Below are 10,921 nucleotides of genomic sequence, written 5' to 3' on the forward strand. Positions count from 1 at the left end.
TTCTGCAAATGGCTAAGAAATTTAAACATCCGTTGATGTAAGAAAATACAATATTTAACACTGGATTCTTCAGAAATGTCTTCATTAATGTAAATATATATGTTTTTTTGGCGTATTATATAATAAATAAAACAAAAATTTATTTTATAAATATATCGCTACAATAGTTTAAAATGTAACTTACACATATTATTCCGGTCAAGAGTAAAAAGAAAATATATTATGTATAAAATAAACTAGGAAACACTTAAAAGAGAAATTATTTATTAATTCATTGATTTACCTCAAAAACTTATTACTTAACTTATTTTAAAACATCGCAGATGAAGTCAGGCAACCAGCTAGTTTAATATATAACTTTATAATATTATTATAAACCTCACTGATTTAAAATAACACATATCGAAAAGAATATGTTATTTTCAATACATTTATTTTTAGAACCATTAACCTTGAGAAGTCTATTTTTAAATGTGTCAATATGTGTGCTAAATAAATATATTTTTCTATCATTAGTTTTAAGGTCGTGATCACGAATATAGCGATTAATTAACCCATTGACCACCGTAAGGCCCGATCGGGGCGCGACACAATAGATTTTCTATTGTGTCTGTGATTCCGAGGACTGATGGATTAATAAATATTAGAGCGTTTTATAAATTTGTATTACAAGAAGTTTAGAGCGTTAATAGTAGTACGTTAGTGCTCGACTCCTATAAAAAGTTGTCGTTCGAGACCGAGCAAACAGAGTAAAAATTAAATTTATTTTTCAACTAGCTTTCTGCCTGCAGCTTCACCTGCATGGTCAGTGCAATTTTCCATTTCAAAGAGATCTTTCACCGAACCTCCTATCTTCCGCAAAAAAAATATACCATACAATAGCTCCTCTCCTCTCCTCCTCTCCACTCCTGTGACGTGAAAGGAAGGCAAACATACGACCAAACACACATTTATAATATTACTAACTTTCCAACCGCGGCTTTACCCTCATTATCTAAAACTTAATCAATATAATTAAACTCTATTTATGAACTCTCTATCTATGAAAAAATCGCATCAAAATCTGCGTAGTTTTAAATATCTGCTTATACATAGAAACAGATAAGGAGCGGAAAGCGATTTTGTTATAAGCTATGATTATTCTTGTACTCCAGAGTCTGTGGTTGTTCATGGGCAGCGCCAATCATCTCAGCTTTCTGTACGATGACGCGCAAGCTCGTTTGCCGACCTATACATAAAAAAAATATTATAAATGAACAAGAAAACTATGTTCATTAATTAATTAATGATTATTGTTTTCTCATAGTTAACACAAACCTAAACTCACTCGAGTGTGATAATGTCTTGTCACTTGAGATGATAATATTATATTAAATTGATTTCACATGGGTATAGAGAATAATTTCTCTTAGTAAGCGACTAAATATGTATAATTTATTGTTATATTTTTCTATGAGAAAAAATATCATTAGTTACAAAATATTTTTATAGTATGTACTTACCTACTAAGTTTTACAAAAGATCTTTGAAATAACAGCGTGTTTGATTTTTTATTCAGCCAGATTTATCTAATATTCTAATATATATTATAAAGGCGAAAGTTTGTAAGGATGTATGGATGTATGGATGTTTGTTACTCTTTCACGTAAAAACTACTGAACCGATTACAATGAAATTTAGCACACATATAGAGGGTAACTTGGATTAACACATAGGATAGTTTTTATCCCGGAAATCCCACGGGAACGGGAACTATGCGGGTTTTCCTTTGCAAACGCAGGCGAAGCCGCGGGCGGAAATCTAGTAAAAAATATTGTAGACTAAGTAAGTAAGACTGAAAGGAATAAATTATTATTTACCATCAGTTTAGAAAGCAGATTCTACACCAAGAATCTTACTAACTTACTTGAAGTTATTTTCCGCTCCCGCCTCCGCTCAACCCGTAAACACAGGCTATTTCACATGACGTCATACCGTAACTTAATAAATATCTAATTTCAGTGTAACCTGCGAAGATGTGTACCCTCATCATTCAAAATCTTTAGTAGTATCATGTGACATTATTGTTTCAAGGCTTAACAAAAACGTCTTTAAGCTGATAGCAACTCAATAGCGATTTTGCTGTATTAGAATTTGGATATTGGAATTTACGGAACAAATTATATAATGGGGTAGAATGTTTTTCGTGGAAATCTATGTTGTTTGTGTGGTTATGTAATGTGTATATAGGTAAATAATTATAATTTATTTATGACTTAATAGACAATGCTTTAAAAGTAAGTAGTATAAAAAGTCGCTTTCCACCGTCTGTGCGTATGTATGTTTATTGGCTATTGCTTATATCTGTAAAATTACGTACGCAACAGATTTTGATGGGGTTTTTGAAGTGAAAGTTCTATTGGCGCGTTGAGAGTAAAATTTGAAGATCGCGTCATAGCAATACCATCACGTCATGGAATAAGGCGACGAATTTGGTGTTTTTGAATTGGCGACGAATTTGGCAAAGAAGTTTCACTTCTGACACGTGCTCGATACACACACTTTTTTATAGATCGCAGGCGAAAACGACGACTAAAACCAGTAGGTACATTAAAGCGGGAATGAAGAACGTTTTTAATATATTCTTAAGGTATTGTCAGGTATACGAAAACACAAAAAGCCTTATAGCTTTTATACTAGAAGTCAATACAGCTGAGAATTAATGATCGAGCAATAAAAACCAGAATACTACAAAAGCCTTTTGAAAAGTTATTTTTTAACGTTTCCCATGGTCTTATTATTGTGCCGTGTGACCCGTAAAATATGAATTTGCCCTTTTACAATTTCGAGGCTATGATTTGAATAAAGTTTAATAGTGGGATATTTTAGCTTTGGAATAAAAAGCTAGTGTATATAATTTGATATACCTACAGAATAATAAAACTGTGAGGTGAATAGTATAGAAATGTTTTTCAGTAAAAGAACCAATTCAAATTACTACTTATTTGAATTTGATATTTTTGGTTTTATGTCATTCAAATCTATACTAATTATTATAAAGCTGAAGAGTTTGTTTGTTTGAATGCGCTAATCTCGGGAACTACTGGTCCGATTTGAAAAATGCTTTCGGTGTTAGATAGCTCATTTATCGAGGAAGGCTATATATCAACACGCTACGACCCACAGGAGTCGAGCCACGGGGGTGACACCGCGCGGAGCAGCTAGTTATAAATATTATTGTCCATATTGGAAAATTACCCATGTAAAAATAGTATGTTTAGTTAAAATTAAAAATATATTTATATTTCTCTCTGTATATTATGTCTATGTACTAATATGATTGGCTTCTATCCGCAGATTCACTAGATAAATATTACGCTCAAATTAGAGCTTATTTTCTTGCAATACATAGGTGAGAACAAATTTTCTTTGTTTGAACGCGCTAATCTCAGAAACCACGGGTCCGGTTTGAAAAATTATTTCACTGTTAGATAGTCCATTTATCGAGGAAGGCTATAGGCTACATATCATCACACTAGGACCAATAGAAGTGGAGAAATGCGGGAGAAACCGCGGAAAAAACTAGTAATAAGTAAATAATAAATTGTACATTCCCACACTACGGAAAATTACAATGTTTTAAAATTCACATTAAATTATGCTTATTACATCACTTTGATTTATTTGTAGCATTGAAAATGTAAATACTAAAAGCTTTCATGCTTTCATACTCTAGGGCTTAATTCGTACAAAATTATATTCATGACACGCAAAATTAATTATAATATTAACTAGTAAGCTGCCCTCGCTTTACTTGTATAAAATTCAAGAAGAATATACTTTTACAGTGAAACTTGTAGCATTTGTGATTAATGATATTACAACGATTTACTTAGCAAAAACTAAACCGCTTTCAAATGTTTGTCAGAACTAAACGAAGACGATCAATTGGAAATAAAAAAAACGAATTGCCTATCAAAATCTGTTCATCCAATTAAAAAACCAATCAAATTGAGAACCTTACCTTTAAGTCAGTTGAAACTTGAAAACACATTTCAACTCTACAATGCTGATTAAGTAAGACATATTCAAAATGTACAAGTAAAGCGCTTTCAAATTATACCAAACACGGCATATTTATCTTAACTTTATTTTTTTACTCTGTATGTTTTGTCCGCTAGAGGGCGCCACATTAGATTTTGTGAAACCCCATATTATACACTTTATAGGCTAGCTAGTCGCTGGTTATCCAGCGGACAATTCAGACGCTTCTAATGATATGTCATTTGTCGAATTCTGATATGTAGTTTATTCAAAGAGATAAAGTAAAGTAGGTATTCGATAATAACCATAATAATAACTTAACTTAACTTTAACTTAACGTTTTATCTTTATCAAAAAAATGTTAAAGCAAAGACGTTTTCAGATTACAATTTCAAATAAAACAAAAATCACAATATTCATGAAAGGTCCTAAATAAACTTCAATCTTAATAGAAACGTAATGATGAATGAATCAACGAAAGATAATTAAGACGTCAGAGAAAAAATGAAATAAATTGCCAATTTGCAGACCTTATTATATTGTGGATGTTTTTTGATTTATTAAGACGAATAATTATGAGATTATGTATTAATTACCCTGGTAGATCCGCTATGGTTTTCATTCTTCATTTAATATTTAAGTACAGCTGATATATTTTAATGATTTTGAATAGAAAAAACTCTCAAACAAATTTTTATACATTATTATATTCCCTTTATTTCCTATTCCTAACCTTCCTCGACAAATGGGCTATCTACACCGAAAGTCTTCAAATCGGACCAGTAGTTCCCGAGATTAGCGGGTTCAAACAAACAAACAAAATCTGCAGCTGAATCATAATATAAGTGTACATTAATAACCGTTTATTAATTCTGTGATTATCATATAAATAATTTTGCAATGTTACATCTAAAATTCAATAAAACGCAGTAACCGTATGAATACTAATCGCATTTTATGATATCCTAATATCTAAATGAATACAAAATGGCTGCCGTCCGTTCTCATGAAATTGTGAAAATGTAGTGTAATTTGAAACAGAGCATTCAATTTTCGCGTATCCGAATAATTCGGTTCACCTCAAGGAATAGGGTAAATTCGCTTCATAAATCCCATACATCCAATATCCTAAATGGAAGGTACCCAAATTATTATTATTGCCTTTTCCTCTCTCATAATAATTCTTATTTTCACGGTCCTAACGATGTTATTGAGATATTGATTAAGTAAAACTAGCTGTTGCCCGCAGCTTCATCTGCCTGGAAAAGATAAATTTTCATGGTACAAACTTTCATCCCCTATTTTATCCCCTAGAGGGTAGAATTGATCAAAATCCTTTCTTATTGGATGCCTACCTACGTCCTAACATCTACCTGCATGCCTTTCAGCCCGATCCGTCCTACAGTGGTTTGGGCTGTGCGTTGATAGATCGCTGTCAGTCAGTCAGTCAGTCACCTATGAGTTAGATAGTATTATTATACAAGGTGTCCCAAAAAGTAGTGATGAAAGGAAGTTGGGAGGTAGAGGACCTAGAGGGCTATCCGAATCACCCCCATGTATGTTATGCGATTTTTAGTATTTTGGGAGTTATGACGTTTTTTAAAAATTTTCAGCTATCGCCGAGTACAGTACAGTAAATTGACAATATCAATACAGTATAATGAACACGAAAAAAAAACTGTTGTACATTTAATATTGTAATAGATAGTACAAAAAATAAAGAGACAGTAAATAAACATGAATCTAAATGTATGTCCGTCCGTTTGTAAACGTTAATTTCAGTAAAGTTTTATGGTGTTGTTACCATTTAAACTGCAATGCGGAATCGTACTTTACCCCTATTGATTAACTCTTTTATCGAGATACTAGCTATGCCCCCTGATTCTGTCGCATTTGAAAACAACAAAGTATCATGGTATAAAAATAGCCTTTTCGAAATAGTGGTAAATTATTATTTTTCTATATTTTGACAATTCAGAAGCGCTTCTAAACGAAGTCTAGCCGAATAAAGAAAAGTAGTTCCTGAGATATTATGTGCATCAAACAAAATGTTGTAAGTAGAAGATATATCCTAGACACCATTTCGTTTCTATTGTTACAAAAAAAATGTGTGCGTGTACTAGTGTACACACGTAAGAAGTGAAACTTCTTTATGACCTTATTTTTCAAAAAATTATTTACTATATGCAACTACGTCGAAATACGTCGAAGCACGCGTCCCTACCACCCATAAGAAAAAGATGGCGCATAACGGAAAAATGTCACGCGTAACGAAAAAATGTACCTAACACAAATTTTTTTTCCAACCCCGATAAAGAAGTTTCACTTCAAAAAATTCAAACTTTTATTAAGTTCTACGAACTGTTATAATTTAAGAGACATTTAGATATTGTTAACTAAGTAATTAGAATGCTAACGTTGTAATTTCAAAACACCTTATTCTATACCTAGAACATTTAAGTTTTTAATTAAAGAAGACCTCTAGAAAACGTCAAAGTTTCTTTACAGTCATACGTTCTCGAAACTAAGCTATTTGTAAAACAAATAAGTAATTGTATGAAAGACAGTACTTATTTATATTTCATCGTAAAGTTATTTGTAGGTGTAGAGTCTCAGTAGTTAAACATAAATAAGATGCCTATCAAAAAGTCAGAGGTTCAAATACCATGCTAATTTTAAATATTGAATTATTATGCTATCTTCATAATATTATCCACTCAATAAACAAATTTAACAAACTTACTTAGTATACAACATAGAAAAAAGTTGAACGATCGACGAACGGTCGTTGATTATGACCTAAACCTTCATATACTAGCTGTGCTCCGCGGTTTCATCCGCATTGCTCCGCTCCTGTTGCTCTTAGCGTGATGATATATATGTCGTGGTCATATCGTAGATTTGATCATTTCATGATATGAGTGGCCATTTCACGAAATGGTCGCATATCGTGAAATGGCCAATTTAGTTTGGCCACATCATGATGTGGTTTGGGAAGATCAATGATAAGAAATCGTTTCACGATATGGCCAATTAACGCACGGTTTTTTCATGAAATGATCAAAATTATTTGATCATATCGTAAAATAGTTACATTAATCGTTGGTAGAGGCGCTGCAAGCTCTGTGTTTATGTGATAAGATGGCGGCCGCTGGCGAAAATTAAATTATTCGCAGTTAAAAACTTCATAATTCGTTTAATAACAATATTATGAAGAAAGTCATAGCAAAGAATTTACGACGAAGAGGTACGAGTACTATGGAAAATGTGGATATCTTATATGTATTTAAGAAAAAATGCGACTTAAATAAAATAATTTAAGAAACTACTACTATATTATTATAATTGTTTGTTTTTTAAAAAGCGATCCGCTTCTGGCACTCGCCGGCCGCTGCCGCGGCACGCTCGCTTTGCTCGCTCGGCTCGTGCGTTGTTTATCAAAGTCTAACCTAACCTAACCTAACCTAACTGTTTTCTATTGCAAAAACGATTCGCTTCTGGCATTCGCCGTCGACATTAAACAAGTTTTTAGAATATAGTTATTCTGAATTTTTTTAATATTTTATGGACTCTTTATATTTTATACGATCTGGCCAAATGTGGATGACCAAATCGTGAAACGTTGACGATTAAACGATCTGATCAAACTATGTTGGCCATTTCACGATATGCGACCATTTCGTGAAATGGCCACTCATATCATGAAATGATCAAATCTACGATATGACCACGACATATATATATCATTTTTCGAAGAAGACTATAGGCTATAATAGCCTTCCTCGATAAATGGGCTACCTAACACCGAAAGAATTTTTAAATCGGACCAGTAGTTCCTGAGATTACCGCGTTCAAACAAACTCTTCAGCTTTATAATATTAGTATAGATTAGCTTGTTATGCAGTGGAAACAATATAGAATAACGAACTTTATAAAGTTCGGGTGCATTTGTGCGTTACTTTAGGTAACTATGTATCATCACTACATAGTATAAAACAAAGTCGCTTTCTCTGTCCTTATGTTTGCTTAAATCTTTAAAACTACGCAACGGATTTTGATGCGGTTTTTTTACTAGATAGAGTGATTCAAGAGAAAAGTTTTAGTATATAAATTATTATGTTTTAAACAAAGCGGGCGAAGCCGCGGGCGGAAAGCTAGTAATATTTATTATACATAGTTAAAGTAACAAAAAACAAAAGCGACAAATTAAAAAATAAATTTATCTTTCAAGCAATTTATTTCGAACAATATTAAGACCTGTCCGAACAAATACAATCTCGTAAAGGCTAACAAGAATTTATTGTTCATTTCATTGTCGAATACGAACTTCGATCAAATATCATTGAATAAATTAATGACCATTTTGTTGTTTCGTTTTATGTTACTTATTTCAACTATAAATGTAAAAAGGTTTACAAAAGTTTTAAGTATTACTTGGCTGTGGTGTTTTATTTACAAATGAAACACTAGAAAATTTATTTATGTCATATTTCATCACGCCGTAGCACCATGCCGTAGCATCATGCCGTAGCATCATGCCGTAGTATCATGCCGTAGCATCATGCCGTAGCATCATGGCGTAGCATCATGCCGTAGCATCACGCCGTAGCATCATGCCATAGCATCATGCCGTAGCATCACACCGTAGCATCACACCGTAGCATCACGCCGTAGCATCACAGCGTAGCATCACGCTGTAACACATGGTCAACTGCTAAAAATGATCTGCTACGGGAAGTTGGCAGATCATTTTTTCAAATGTCGTTTTTTAAGGTAAAAACGCCAGAACTATTTCTAAAAAGTATCAGGAACTGTAGAACTCAACTGCACGCGATAAGAACTCACATTTTTTTTGATCTGCTAAAAATGATCTGCTAAGTTCACTAACATGATTGTATTGTCTGTGATTTTTTTCTAATAAGGATTTTTAGCTATTAGCCTTTACGACTCAGGAATAATCTAGTAATAGTCAAAATCAGTTAATTTTTAAGTTTATGGCTCAATATTAAAAATAACATAAAAAAACATCCATGTACGTTTGTTATTCTATCACGCAAAAATCACTCAACGGACATTTCATGATATTTGGCAGTGATGTAGCTTATACAGTACTAGAATAACACATTAGATATCTTCTTCTTCTTATATATAAAAATGAATCGCAAAATGTGTTGGTTCAGCCGTTCTCGAACGGCTGAACCGATTTCGATAATTCTTTTTTTATTATATTCCTTGAAGTACGAGGATGGTTTTTATGTAGAGAAAACGTAAATATGTACCACGGGCGAAGCCGGGGCGGACCGCTAGTAGGTAATAAAGACGTGTGGCACTCGGGGACTGACGCGGTAAAGCTATTGCAGTATGCCTTCAAGCCACACCTCCGAGCCAGTCGGAGTGGCGAGCGTGAGGTTTTTTCGTTACGGAATTTCTCGATTCGGTCCCCGCGCTCAAGGCCCGCGGTAAAAGCTTAGCAATAGCTTAATAATAAAAACGCGCATCACATTTAGTAATAACATAATTACATTACATACTCTAAACAACAAACAGAACCGGAGTAGCTAGTTACATTTATCACAAGAAAAATAGGAACAATCGGCAAGAAAGTTGCAAACTTCAGAATTGCTTTACAAGTTTCTGATCAGGTATAGGTATTCAGGTTGCGTGCCTATTTCGTTACTCGCTTATTTCGCTACAGTTTATCCTACTTGCTTTTGTTATATATACCTGGGGCCGTATTATGACCTCTTGTTTCCAGACAGTTTACGCCGTGAATTGAACTGACTGGCAAATTCCTAATATTACGATTGAAATAACCATGGCTGGTTGTAGCGATCATAATATGAATTTGCCAGTCAGTTCAATTCACGGCGTAATCTGTCTGGAAATAAGATTTCATAATACAGCCCCTGTCTTTGTCTAAGCAAAATATAATAGTTATTGTAGTGCTCTTATGTAGCGCAAAGAAATATTATATTATTATAAACTAAATGCTTTTGCAGACGTTGTTCTGCCCATGGAGATGCCCCTTTAACGTGTTTTACCTTCATCATTAAAATAACGTAAAAATTTCCGAATTTGTTTAGATATAAGCGGGAAATAATACCAAGATTATGTACTGTTGCTTTTCCATCACGAGATATAATTTGTTACACGAAATTGGCAATTGCTGGTACTTTTCTGGCTAGTCTTTATCATTATATTATGATAATAAATTATATATCATTCATTAATTAAACATAGAGTAAAATTTACTTACTTGTCAATAGTTATCTTAATACTATTATAAAGGCGAAAGTTTGTAAGTTTGGATGTATGGATGTGTGGATGTATGGATGTTTGTTACTCTTTCACGTAAAAACTACTGAACCGATTACAATGAAATTTAGCACACATATAGAGGGTAACTTGAATTAACACATAGGATAGGTTTTATCCCGGAAATCCCACGGGAACGGGAACTATGCGGGTTTTCCTTTGAAAACGCGGGCGAAGCCGCGGGCGGAAATCTAGTTTGTTAATATTTATTCCCTAGTTTAGTTTGCTTCCCTGATCAAGTAATACATTTACGTAAATTGGTATCTATTTCGTCCCCTTCGACTGCTTTATGTCAATATTAAATCACACACACACACACAAACAAACACACACGTAAACAGTATACAATCATACAAAACATAAACACACAAACACACGCACGCACGTATATACGCAGAAAAACACACACATGTGTGCATGCGTACATGGGTAGTACGCATGAAAACACACTCACACACACAAACTTCCACGCACATCAAGTTTAAAAACATGACGTAAAAACCATCTCCATACAAACTTCAAAGCTGCGGAATCATCGAATGCGCTCCAAATTGTTAAATTATTATGAATCACTGTACATCAA

This window comes from Colias eurytheme, chromosome 22 (assembly GCF_061535395.1).
Source record: "Colias eurytheme isolate Ceu_HAF_F1 chromosome 22, ilColEury1 Martin Lab GWU primary, whole genome shotgun sequence".
Lineage (NCBI taxonomy): Eukaryota > Metazoa > Arthropoda > Insecta > Lepidoptera > Pieridae > Colias > Colias eurytheme.